This window comes from Dermacentor variabilis, unplaced genomic scaffold (assembly GCF_050947875.1).
Source record: "Dermacentor variabilis isolate Ectoservices unplaced genomic scaffold, ASM5094787v1 scaffold_17, whole genome shotgun sequence".
Taxonomy (NCBI): domain Eukaryota; kingdom Metazoa; phylum Arthropoda; class Arachnida; order Ixodida; family Ixodidae; genus Dermacentor; species Dermacentor variabilis.
The window spans coordinates 6532568-6546170 of NW_027460335.1; the positions used below are offsets into that span (position 1 = coordinate 6532568).

General features: G+C 48.6%; 1 protein-coding gene across 6 annotated transcripts in view; it reads left to right on the forward strand.

Annotated features, from left to right (window-relative positions):
• Positions 1-13603, forward strand: part of LOC142568146 (uncharacterized) — a 326673-nt gene that overhangs the window by 279516 nt on the left and 33554 nt on the right. The gene's annotated exons all lie outside the window — the stretch shown is intronic.

A 13603-nucleotide genomic window follows, 5' to 3' on the forward strand; every position in this document is an offset into this window, starting at 1 on the left:
CTGCTACGATTGCCGAAGAACTAAGCGCATACGCGCTATATTTTAGCCTCTGGCGCGTGCATCAACGCCAGTGTGTATATCACTCTGCGCGGGTCATCTCCGCAGTGACGTCAGCAAATGGGAGGCAGGGTATAACCTGGGGCTGTATAACGACATAAGTCATGCGCTGTTCTTTCAACAGCGCAAGTGCAGCGACGATCACATTTGCGCATATGTGACAGTGCTCCGCGATCTCTGTGTTGTCGTCACATTACCGGTGGTTGCTCGGCTCGAAACAGCGTTCAACAGTGGGCTATACAGCAACGTTTACGGGACACGGGATTTGCGTAATACGCCGAATTACCGCGGAGATTGAGCACGTATATATTAACCGATTCAAAGTTTCGATCTGCAGTATACCTATTGCTACTGGCACTGCGGCTGATTAAATTATAAGCGCCATGCCCTATACGACACCAGAAATTTACGGAAGGGTTGCAAATGAACTTTTGTTGGTGCATTGGTGGTAACTTGGGAACGGCGCGAACTTTCTGCGCGTCTTCAACCTGTGTTCTTTGAAATAAACCTTGCTGTTGTTAGTTGTCGATCGTTTTGCGCTGTTCCCAAGTTACCAAACATTTCGCATTTGTCGTGGAAGCTGTGTCACGCGAAACTTTTGTGGTCGACTGTATGCGTTCTCCGGTTCAACATGTATCAATCTATGTTCAGGAGGCCGCTCGATCGCGCCAGGAAATGCACGATCGTTGGTGCACGTAGCTGCCGAACCATGCTGCAAATAAATTTGAGCGGAACCTTGTATTACAGCCTGACAGGAGTAAATGAACTGAAGGGCGGGTAACGGTGGGATGGCATTGAAGGAAACGCGATAGTGACCCAGGAAAATGTATCTGGCATTTGAAACCGTTCCGACGTTTGTTAATGCGCGCGGTCTATACACGCTTCCTACGCGCTGATTACTGTAAAGCCGACTTCCCCGTTCACAAACCATATTCAGAAACGTCTTGCACTTTGTGACGTGTGTCGTTTCCTGCTTTAAATATATATGCAGAAGTCCGGTCAGCGAGCCAGCCTACGTTTTTCCTTTACGGATCTACGCTTTCCGAGCCTTCTTTGCATGTTCACCTGTACTACAGTTTACCGCCTCGCCTTTATCATCGCCACCATCCGCGGCCCATGTCGACAGTACGGACTCCGGATTCGCTCGATGTGTGGCCGTTCCTCCCTGTTTCACTTCCAGCGCAACGGCCGCGCGCACACCCTCCCGGTCGCGTCTTCTCCGGCTCTCTTTGACCTCGCGGATAAACAAACACCCGCCACGCGGTCCCATTCTCTGCCCATTCTCTTCCCTGCGTATACGCATCGTCGCGGCAGAGCACACGGCTATCGTCTTTCCCCGCCCCCGCCATCTCCGCGCCGCCCCGTGGTGAAGACCAAACAATGCACGCTTATAGCGGTGCTCCGGTTTGCGTTGCCGTTCTGGGATATAGCGCTAGTTCTGTGCAGCGCGTCGGCCGAATGGCGGCGAGGTCGTGGAGGGGCGTGGCTTTGTTTTTTTTTTTTTTCGTCCTGGAGTCATTACGCAGCGATACCGGTGTTTCAACTTCGGGGCGACCTTGAGTTCGCGGGTCACGTTGGAGAGTCTCGCACGCAAGGTTCCAAACCGCTGGCTGCTAATCACCTAATTAGGTAATGCGCAGTGCTCAGTGGCGCTTTACGTTGTATTATGTGCATTATACGTGATGCTGCAGTGTAACAGTGATTACGTAACCGTTATTCAAGCAGCTATTGCTACGGAAGCGTGACTTAAGACTTTGCTCTCTCAATCTTGGCCTTCGAGGAGTCTGCTTCGCTGAGGCACCTCCTCCACTTGAAAGCGAGAAGGAGGATACTCGAGAGTGTTGAGTGCAAGTCAGTTACCTTTCCTCGAATATTAGCCCTCGCGGTATAGACACCCAACACTTCGACTTATATTGGGAAGGATAACCTGAAAAAACAAACCTTCAGCCATTTCGGTAGGATTTGGTAAGCACTAAATACGCTGTCACGAGACAAATGTCGTCGATCGCAGTGCACTGTAGAAATGGCATGCAGCTGGCGGCTCTAAAAAATTGGGTGTAGCTTGGCGAATAACTGATTGTCTGTCGAACTCAATTTTTATGGTTGACTAACAGTAAACGAACGAATGCAACGGCATAGTTGGTTCACTATGAGGGATTAGCCGAAAATCGAATCAGAAAGATAGGCAGTCAAATCTGAAAAGAAACACTAATGAGAAATTTTGATAACATACAAAAAAGTAAGATAACACCAAGTCTTAAGAATTTAGCTAGAACGTCGTTCTGATTCAGATACAAACTTTTCAACAGCTGCGCAGGCATACCTATGACAACTTCCTAGAGAGGAGGCATCTAAAGAGAGAATATCTTTAAGGGCAAGCTTCAATCCAATACAGTGAAACGTTTCTAAACTATCTCTATTTCTTGATGATGAAAAACGATGACATGGTAAGAGGTGGGATACGAGCCGCGTTCCTTCCTATCTTCACCAACGGCGTGGAGTGTGATGTACATGGCATGCGAGGCCGGTACACAAACTGCGAATTAAGCTGATCTCTTATGGGAAAAGCGATGGACATTTCCTTTAGATCGTTTTTAATTTGTATTCCGTGTTTAACACTCGGTCGATCACTCAGTGCCGAGCTCGCTAGTCATTACCGTTCTGGCTTCCGCATAAAATGCACGGAACCAGGGCCTCGGAGATCGGATGTCGTGCAGTGTTCGTGCAGCCTTACCCGGAGGCAATAACTAATCAGTAGAGCGCCACACGGAACATACATACATACATACATACATACATACATACATACATACATACATACATACATACATACATACATACATACATACATACATAAGCATAACATACATCTATCATGACAATGATAGTACATGAATTTGACTTAGTCCCTTTCTTGTTCGTTGTGCCAGCCTAATGTCATATTAAATTTGCTGTGCGGCTATGGTTGTCCTCATTTACCCTATAATTTCCACCATTGTGTTGTTTGCTGGACATTGCAAGAAAAAGAAAGAAAGAAAGAAAAGCTCTTAAAATATCTTAAGTATTCACCCGCGGTAACTGCGTGCCATCTATACGGCGATCATCCAGCGACACACATATTCAGAAATGTAGACACTAATTTATACAATCGAAACAACGTAACAAAATGAAGTAGTTCTGAATGCAGAACACATTTATATCCCCTAAAGAAATATTATGTGACCAGCAGGCAGCACAGCTGATCACGACACGAACATAGAGAAATACGAAAAAATAAGAACAGGCAGAGTGTGAGAAGGGGTTGCGTACCCACCTGCATAAGAACAGACAAAAAAAAAAAGAGCAGTTCATTTTGCCGTCTCCATGAAGGTATGCCTAATCGGAGAAAAATGCACGCATTACCCACCAACCCCGTGGTGGCGGAAAGACTGCAGCGCCAGATTTCCGTCTAGTAATCTTAGCAAAATGCTCTATTTCCGAAACATGGCCGCCGGGATTGCGCGCGCATTTTTTAGATCAAAACCTGCGCTGTTAATCTTGGAGGCCATGCACGGAAGTATACCGAAACGGGGCACGCCGCGTCCTTGGCGTTCGTTCTCGCTGGCTGCGAATGGGAGTTTCAGCTTTCGCCGAGGAACGGGATGAGGGGGGGGGGGAGGGGTGCGGTGATGATGGCGGCGGAGAGGGAAGGGACGGTGCTCTGCTCAGCGTCTGAGACTCGACACACGTGAGTCACGGCTCTGCAGCGCCAGACACGCCCAAAATAAGAACAACCGTATCTCGTGTCTCTGTGCGACAGTGGGTGTCGCCGCGGTCTGTAGCTGCAGCGGGTGAGGAGGACCTTGCACGGGCCACGAGCTGTCTGGGAGACACACGGCGTCACTGCAAAGCATTGCGTCTTTGCCGGGTCGTTATATTATGCATAGAGTTTCCTACTAAATTTACTAGAGGCAACTCTGGCGCTGTGGGATATAGTATACAATAGCCATGATACGGCTAATAATACAGCTAATCAAAATCGGGCCCCTCAATATCCCTTCTTCTGACACACACACACACATATACGTGTTGGTTACGTTTTATTATTTCTCCAATTTTCAAGCGAATCTTATTATTTTTTTAATTCATAAAGGCAATGATTTCTCTGCGCACATGGATATTAATTGCGAATTGTACCGATTACAAAGGAAACATTTTACTGAAAATTATCGATACGCGGAGTCATAAAGTCGTTTGAAGCCAGAATGGCGAAGTTTAGGCGAATCCATGTGTACAGGCCATCATTCCCATGCTGCCTGATTCGCCGAGTCGCCTACCTTCCAGCTCTTGGAGTGCTATTCTGGACATCGTCAAATTACGCCATATCGTCGAATTCAGTAATGGCGGCATTTATAGCCAATCAGACAGGCCGTAGCTGTCCTCTGGGCCAATCAGAGCTGACAATATGATGGTGAATCCAACACTATGGCTGACTGAGACGAAGCCCAGAATAGCACCCCTGCGTATGCATCAGCGCCAGATTTCCTTGCAATAATCTTTATAGGAAGCTCTCATGATATTGGTGCTCCCGGATTAAAACGTGCAGCATAGACCTGCCATTATTTAATTATTCCATGCGGTATTGAATACAGGACCCTCGCATGAGTGGCTTAATGGGCGATTATTGTGTACAATAACAGGCTTAAGCTATAAATACAGAATAAGCGAGCAGTTAGTTGGCGCTTATTTAGAATACCTGGCGGATGCGTCGATTCCGGCCCCTACAGACAAAACGCGCGTGAACGCTCTGATAAACGAGATATACAAAAACTAAACAAAATTTAATAAGAGGACTGTACCAACAGCCGCAACACGTACACGCGGTGGTCATCGTGTGTACCGCATGTGGTTTTCAGTGCGTGGTCGACGAACTAAATGTAAGACGCGCAGAAACCCGTAAACCGGAAAGCAGCCCGACCTCCTAATTGCCGCGGCTTGTACTACAAGAAACCGGGCAACGTTTACGACAGCGCCCCATTTACATTCCCTTGAATGATCTTCCCTATCTGGCGATAAGATAAACTGCGGCCCGGCATCGTCGTCTGCGCTGCTTCGCTGTGCCATAGACCGCCGCTGAGTATAGTACATATAAACGCGCGCGCAGTCTGGCATCGTGGGTGGCTTTGGCTCGGCTCGGTCAGCTTGTCTGCGTTTTATCTATACTCCTCTGCCTACCAGCTCCAGCGCATGTACCCTTCTCGCAGCTATCCTGACCCTCCGAGTGCCAATGCGTGTTGCGACCCGATTTCTTTGAAAGCATTAGTTCGTTTTATTTTGTTTTGCTTTGCCTTACGCACGTTCTTCATCTTCCTCTTATGACCGCTTCTCACTCTTGCGCAAGAAAAAAAAAATACAAAGAATAGAAGAAAGAAGAGACGGCCACGCCGCCTTGTTCTGGGAGATGATGGCAGGCCTGGCCCGATTGCCTGATTCGATTAGTCAGCGAAGGCGGCACTTTGGATGGCGCCAATGTCCCCACGTTCCAATATAGGAGCAGTATGCAGGCGTGAGAGACGGGGTCAGACCCGTCAGGGTGCGGCCTTCTATAAGGGGCGCTGTTGGAACAAGGAAAGCACCCTCCTCGTCGTTACCTTAATGGCCGAACAGCGAACGGAAATAGTAGATCTGGATTAGAGCGGGAAAATTATTAGTGTTAGTAGTATGTCAAAACACTGACTGAATTGGTTCGGCGGGGCAGTAAACGGACATACGTTACAGTTAAAGGTTATTACTCTACTTTGGAGGAGCAGGACGACGAAAAACATTTATTGAGAAAATAGAAACGACAAGCAGGTGTCTTTCTGCTTGTGTTTGGAAGCGTCATTAATGTTAAAAAAAAGGGGGGGGGGGGAGGAGCGGAGGATCACTCGTTGTACTGTATAGAGAAAAAACGCAAGTTTCTATATTCAAATTTCGCGCTAACTGAATACGCCGATTACGTCGCGGTGTGTTGTCGTCACGGATTTTGCTTAATTTCTCATCGTGTGGCTCGTTTTTCTACAGGCAAAAAAATATAAAGAGAAGATTGGGCCGAATAATCTATTTCTTCAGTTAATCCCCCCCCCCCCCCCCCCCTAATGAGTAAACCTAGCTGTAACTCGCCTTGGCCAGATGTTGCGAAAAAAAATTGAAGTCAGAGACCACTCCGGAGGCTACTCATCCGGATAGACTCAAAAGAAACAAAACTTCCAAAAATCTGGTGACCACTCAGCACATCCTAAGGGAATGCGAACGTATTCACCCAGCGAGACCTGCAGGTAACGCACACATTCCAGAAGCGCTCGGTTTTAAAGTGTATTAAAGCATCAACCGGTTAGCAGCCTAGATAATCAAGAAACGGTTAGAGTATTGGTGGAAAAACAGCAGGGAAGAGATTGATACGACCGAACCCGCTACAGGCACACGTAGTGGTACATGCAATGTAGATCGAGAAGTTTTAGGCAAGAGAGAAAGAAAAAGAAGATTAAGGAGATGAATACAAAAATGATACACTGAAAGGTATACCTCATTAGCTCAAGCAGGCTACGTGGCTATTTATCATCGCCACGTTTCAAAGGGGATACCAATAAGTCATCATCGTCAAGGTCACACATAGCTGGTCAGGTTTCTCATTCTAACATTCTTGCAACGGTGTCCTTTAAAAATAAATACAAAAAAGAAAGAATAACTCTCATTACGAAATTAGTCTCTTCCGTACGGGGTGCTGTAGTAGACAAGCTCCACGTCTGTAAACAAAAGGTCATGGCGCAGTCAAAGAGAGTATAGATGGTTACGTTGATATTTCACGGAATGCCGCGTTGAACAACAAACGTCGCCAAGTGATTTCTGAAAGGTTGGCTAACCTTATTATCCGCGAAATTTCGAGCCAGTAGGATTTGTCGGTTCTCCGCTCTCGTTCTCATTGTTTTCCCCGCGACCCGCCGTGGTTGCTTAGTGGCTATGGTGTTAGGCTGCTGAGCACGAGGGCGCGGGATCGAATCCCGGCCACGGCGGCCGGATTTCGATGGGGGCGAAATGTGAAAACACCCGTGTACTTATAGGTGTACGTTAAAGAACCCCAGGTGGTCCAAATTTCCGGAGTCCCCCACTACGGCGTGCCTCATAATCAGAAAGTGGTTTTGGCACGTAAAACCCCATAATTAATTATTAATTGTTTTCCCCGCACGGAATTCGACAGCGGCGATACCGCATCTTCGTGACGTCACGTTCTGCAGCTTCTCTACACAGTGCAATTAACACGTCTGCGCGCGCGCGCTGCTAATCGTCGTGTTCCTAGTGAACAGCCGTGACCAGCATCACTTTTCCCGTCAGTGAAACGGAACGTGTTGCTCCTCCCTCCTCTCACCGGCTAAGCCGGCGTGGCCAGTTCAATCTACGTCACGCCTCTTAGCGGATCCGCAAGTACGAATCAGACGCGTTCGACCGTTGCATGCACGGCATGCATATATGTGTACGGCCCCACGTGGCATATACAGTCGTCGTGCCTCGAATACATGGTGAGCCACTGAGGCAAGCCGGCGCGTGACCCGATTGCAGTCGTGTATTGTACACCTCTTAACTCGCGCCGCGTGGCTTCGCTCGTGAAAGCGGATTTTCGCCGCTCCTTATAACGGTCGCTCGCGCTCCGTATGTCGATCTACACACTTCGAGGCCATCTGACTCAGGTCGAGTGCGCGGTTATAAGACGCCGCCCTATACAGCTTTCATCGCCGCCTTCTTAAGTGTGAGAACACCATCAAAGCAATCCCCGTTTATTGACCTATTTCGGCATCTAGAATCTTTGTTCTTTTTATTTCGTTGACACTACTTTTTTTTTTCTTTGGTAGCGCCCGAGTCGATTTCCTTCGGCGTACGGAAAACGAAAACGCGCCCCTTCAACGGTTTCGTGCTTACCGCGGAGCTGCCCCGACTCGCAGGTAGCAGAGATAAGGCACCTGTTACGGTACGCTGCCTCCATCCATTTTCTGTACTTCTTTTTTAAAATTTCTTTGTCGGTGTGTTCCTCCTTATTTTTCCTGGCTTTTAATGCCGTGGCAAGGTCGTGCTGTAACCGCCGGTTCTGCGTTCGCCCGAAGGTCGCTTCTTTAAATGGGCTTTCTCCACTTTCCGCTTAGCGCGCGTTTTCATTGCTGCTGCGTCCGTATACCGAACTGTCTGCTCGTCGTCTGCGTGGAAGGTGAAATAATTCGCAAACGAATAAGAAGCTATTGCCATAGCAGACGATATCGAGTAGCAGGGGCACTACGTTTCCAATCGGAATTATACTGCGTATACAGCTACGAAATTAGCATATAAACTGTGCAAATAACCCCACATAGATACTGACGTATATTGTAGTGTGCACGCTCTACTATAGGCATCTCGCGTGTGCCAGTACTGGAAATCGTAGCGTCGTTTAATCTTCATCCTCACTGTCAGCATCAGCACGTTTAACTCATCTGCAGAACGACTGCACTCCCTGCAGGGATCTCCTGTTACATCTGTCTTCCGTCACCCGAATTCATCCTTATATATCGGGACACCATAAAACGAAACATTGTACACGAGTTTATACTTGATGAATCATTATTGGGAAACTTATGTTTCCGTTCGTTTGGTGGTACATGGTGTTCTTAGGCACAGTAAAAAAAAAAAATGTTAGGCCGAACTTGTTTCTCTTGAAAACTCAATGTCGGCACTTCAGGGTGAAGTCACAGATTTCAGGTTACTTTCCCGCTATATTTTGCCAACATTGGCTCGGGAAAAGGGTACTAAACTTGTTCAGTATTTGGTTTCGTTACAACACAACGCGATGCATGCTCTAGGCATAAATTACGAATGGTTGCGAGCAGACGTCAAAATTCATTACGTCACGACGAGTTGTGCAGGAACTTCCAAGGAGAAGTCGGCACCCGTCTTTTAGTTTTTTCTATTTTTCTAGCCTGTAGCCAAGCGTCCGTTCACATTTTAGAGTTGTCCTTTAACGTTATAGGGAGGATGGATTTAACGCTACGGCTTGATACGATATATTCACACGTTGCGTCCCTTTAATGTTGGCCAGTTTCCCAATCCTTGAGCTTCCTATAATCCTCTGCCGGCCCCGATCAATTGCGTCGTGTGTGTCGCACGCCAGGAGAAAAAAAAAAAAAAAAAAACGCACGAACGAACGCAAGATCGACTCGCAGGCGCGGATTAAGAGCGATGAGAATGTGGGACAGCGGCCCTTATTCACCGGAGTCTTTTTTTTTTTTATGTTGCCGATAGCTTCGCTGAGACCTTGAACGATTGCGATTGCAAAACAAGCGCATTCGGGCGCTGAGCCTAATCAGCGACCGTGCGTGTGACTCGGCCGGAACGATGTGGACCTCGCCCAGGATAACTGTGTACAGCGGTCTCGACTAATCGCGCGTACCCCAATTAAATGCTTCCGCGACGGTGTCATTCGTAATCGTCGCACCTTGTTACGCGAAGGAGCCGCGTTATAATTATTGCGCCCCACTGCCATATCGTATAATGACGTACGATGGTTGGGCCAGAAAGGTAGACGCGGTATTAGGCTGTAGTGATGACACGCACGCAACAGATAATATATATATATATATATATATATATATATATATATATATATATATGTGAAAGAAAGATATATCTCGTAAATGTGGATATTACGCTTACATGCCTGCGTAGCCGTTTCACCGACTTTCTTCTGCGACCTGTATGCGGGCTGTCGGACACAGCTGTCCCCGACGCGTACAGACTGTGCAATTACGCGTACCTGTAGCTCAGCCTTGGGAATAATTCGGCAGCGCACGCCAAATTATCGAGCGCACAGGCGTGTGCTGTGCGCACGCCTGTGCGCTCTTCTCCCATCTTCCGACGCTTCGCGCTACTTCCAAGGACGGCTTAACATGCCGCCAACGACGCGTTCGCCGGCGGGTTAAGTCCTTGCGTAATCCGGGCTTCCGTGCGCTTCGCTTCCTTTGCGCCTCCACGACCGCCAAATGCTTCTCGGCGCGAGAGCGTGTATGCAAATGCACGCCGCGTGCTCGCCGCCGCGATATTCCCGCTCCAAATGCGCTCTCGCTGACACATCTTCAGGGCTCTCAACGTGTGTGTGGAAATGATACCGCGTGATACGGCGTAAGCTTCTACAGTTCTTGTGCGCCGAGTTAAACCGCTGCGTCAAACGAATCCGAAATACACACTGTATGTACGGGTCGTGGAAACGGATGGCTTGGCGCTGCGAATCCGTGATACCGGATAAATGCGTGCATTGGAGGTTGATGCAGTCGTTCGACACGTGCACCTCACACTGTGACACATTATACAGGTTCGAGAGCCATCAAGGATATCGCGTGCTCGAGGGAACAAATTTGCTGCTTCGATCAGTTACGCTCGAAGTGGTTGGTCCCACTATCACAGGATGGACGAGAAAGGGAACCGGGGGGGGCCTTGTTTTGTAAGTGGCGAGGACAATCATGGGGGGTCAAGCCATCAGATAATGAAGCCAAGGAAAGCGTAGGGGCAGTTATTTGTAGTTTCCCCGTTGGGAAGAGTTCATGTGGCTCAGTTGTTCATTCCAAAGCGTGACGTTAACGCGAGATCGACAATATGTACTTTCTTCTTTCTTTTTTGTTAATTCTCACGAACGCTGCTTAATCGGTGATATAGCACTTTGTCTATCTAATCAATTTAAATGCGGATCGAAAAACGTTTCGCGCGTCGCCTAAAAGGCGATACGCGAAACGTCATACTTTCGTTTTCCCTTCTTCATTTAACTCGGTAGGCATCTCTCTTCGCGTTCGTGCGTATTTGTGGCCACGTTGATCTTACGCTCCCCAGTGCACTGCCTAATGGGCGGTCTCGAAATATTAGGTGCCCAATGTGATGACACGTTATCGACCGTGTTGGCGAAAGGACGCTAGAAGTGTGTACACGGAAGAACCTAAAGGTAGCTTGGCCTCTTTTTGGGAGGCGCTATTTCTAAGCACTCCCCAGCCTCCGTACACGTGTTGCGTTCTTTGTTTCTCCCATTTCTAGCCTAGCTGCGGGTAATCCGCCTGGTTGTGGACGGAACGCGACCCTATATTGAAGGATGCGGCCAAAAGCGGAGAAGAGACGGTACATGCATATATAACGCTCGTTTCCGCGAGGTGTGAGGCACTGTGGCAACCGGGCCTCCTCCGCTACTTATACACCGGCGGCACGTCGTAGGTGCGATCGCGCGCGCGTAATCACCTCTTCTACGCGGCAGAGTCGGCGCAGCAGAAGTTGCGCCACGCGGATGCCGCGTGTCCGTTGCGCAATCCCGCTGCACCTGTACACCTCGGCGTCCGCCGAGCCCATTGCCAGTTGCGCCAATCTGGTGCCAAGGTCGCGGTGACCCCATCGGCACACGCGCGACGATGGCACGCACTGGGGGTGTATACGCGATCGAGCTTGCTTCGCGCGTGGTATATGTGTCCAGCCAGCGCCTCCTAAAAAGACTTGTCCAGCTGCGCGCCTCTTCTCGAATCACCTGCGGAGAGGCTCCGCTGCAGAGCGCGACGTTCGATCGCTTGCCGGCGGTTCCAAAGTTGCAGTGCGACAGACAATGGCGAAATGCGAAGACGCTCGTCTTCCGACAGGCACTCCGCGCGCCATCCTGTGTTGGGGGACGCGCTTCCGGTGGCATGTTGGACGGCTCGCTGCAGAGCACTCCGACCGTGTTGCGAAGGTCACGTATTGAACTTACCACACGCGCTTTAGTGAGACGTTAGGTTGGCTCTAACGGCAGTGATGATGACTGATTATCGCTATTAGACCTGCGTATTCTCGTAGTACTGCTTTGCAGCGGTCTTTCACTCGAATATGTGCCAGAGCTCTGCAGTGAAATGTTCTGCCGAATATGCCACGTGACATCGACGCGATCTAGTTTCGAGAGAGTAAACGAGTCTCGACATGTAACATCACTCTTTCCAGGCCTTCACCGACACTTACTTGGCGGATCAAGATTACTTATTAGCTCAGAAAATGAAGGTCAGTCTTTCGCGCACGAACTTCGCGTTGAGGCTGTGCCACTAGAGACGTCGTGCCGACGTCATGAATTTCGCCGTGTTTCCGGATTAGGACTTGTTTTGCGTAGCATCTGCAGCCTTCAAACGTTGCTAGGCAACTTCTTTGTGCGCTCTCGGATGATATCTGTGCATTTTTTATGTACTAATAATCGCAGTGTTTACCGTAGACGTTCCTAAAATTAATCGCATATCGCAGGCAGAGTACGTAGTCTCGGACGGTCACTTTCGGCGATATCACTTTCAGTGCGCGTTGATTGGCTGGTTAAGCAAAACCGGTTGAGCCGATTTGCTGATTGGCTGGTTGGGCAAAACCGCTCGAATCATTCCACGTGCCGCGTACTTCGTCATGCGAAAGCCAAATCCCAAAAATAGTATCCCCAAAAGTGATCGTCCGAACATATACGTCCCGGGCTGATGCTGGAATTTTGAGATTATTTCACCGCCTTTATTGTTCTTTTGCGTATACCTTCCTTTGTACAACTCCTGCTATCGTGATGAAAGTAGCATGTTTTATACTCCGTAAGCATAACTTACCAATAAGGCCTTAAGTATATTTGTCTTTAGACGTCCATTTAAGGTACAGGTTCTCGAGATTAATTCGCAGAACCAAACCACAACGTTTCCCTTACAACCGTGACGTAGTTTCCAGAAGCCCCATGAAATACGAGCTTAAGAAGCACTGCGGATGGAAGGAAATGCATTAGGGCGAAACGGCCACCGTTTTCAGCTTAGTTACGTGAACCACGAAGGTGACAAGCGTATCCGCCACGACTTATGCACAGCGTTGACCTCTTGCAAAAAAAAAAAAAAAAATGCTTTGCCGCAAGGACGCCAAGACAGACAGAAACGACAGATTCCGCCGATGATAATTAAGTCCCATGGAGCTGTCCTTGTTTTACACTGTGTTTAGTCCGCATTAAGCTTCAGGCTACCCAAAACTTCAGTCTTCTTTTTTTTCTTTTTTTATTAGTACTCCAGATCGTACGGCATCAGCAAGTTCACAAAATTTATCGCGGCCTCGCAATGAGCACTCTATACCACCGATGTAGGCAGGCTACGGCACGGAAAGACATGATCGCTGACAACGCGCACGCAACATTTGTAATTCGCCGTCTCGCCTTGTGCCTTGCATGTTTCGCTGCTGTTTACCACTCGATGTCCTGCACGCGCGCTCGTGCAAACATATCCAAGAACTCGGTGCGCGAGCGTTGGATAGTATCGTGAATATCGATCTCACATTTTCGTGCGCAACCGTCGCCTACGGCAACTTCGGTGCAGTTAAGCACGGCGGCGCCAAATATAGAAGAGAGCCCGCATATGTCCTTGCCGAAGATGGAAAACGCAACGATATAGGTCACTGCGAGCGACGGTGAGAGTTTAGAAACGTCACTGATTGCGAGTAATGATGAAGTCGTCGAGGCACCGCTTTCCGATTTACATACGGGTTCGTCGCATGCACCGAGAATTGAGGC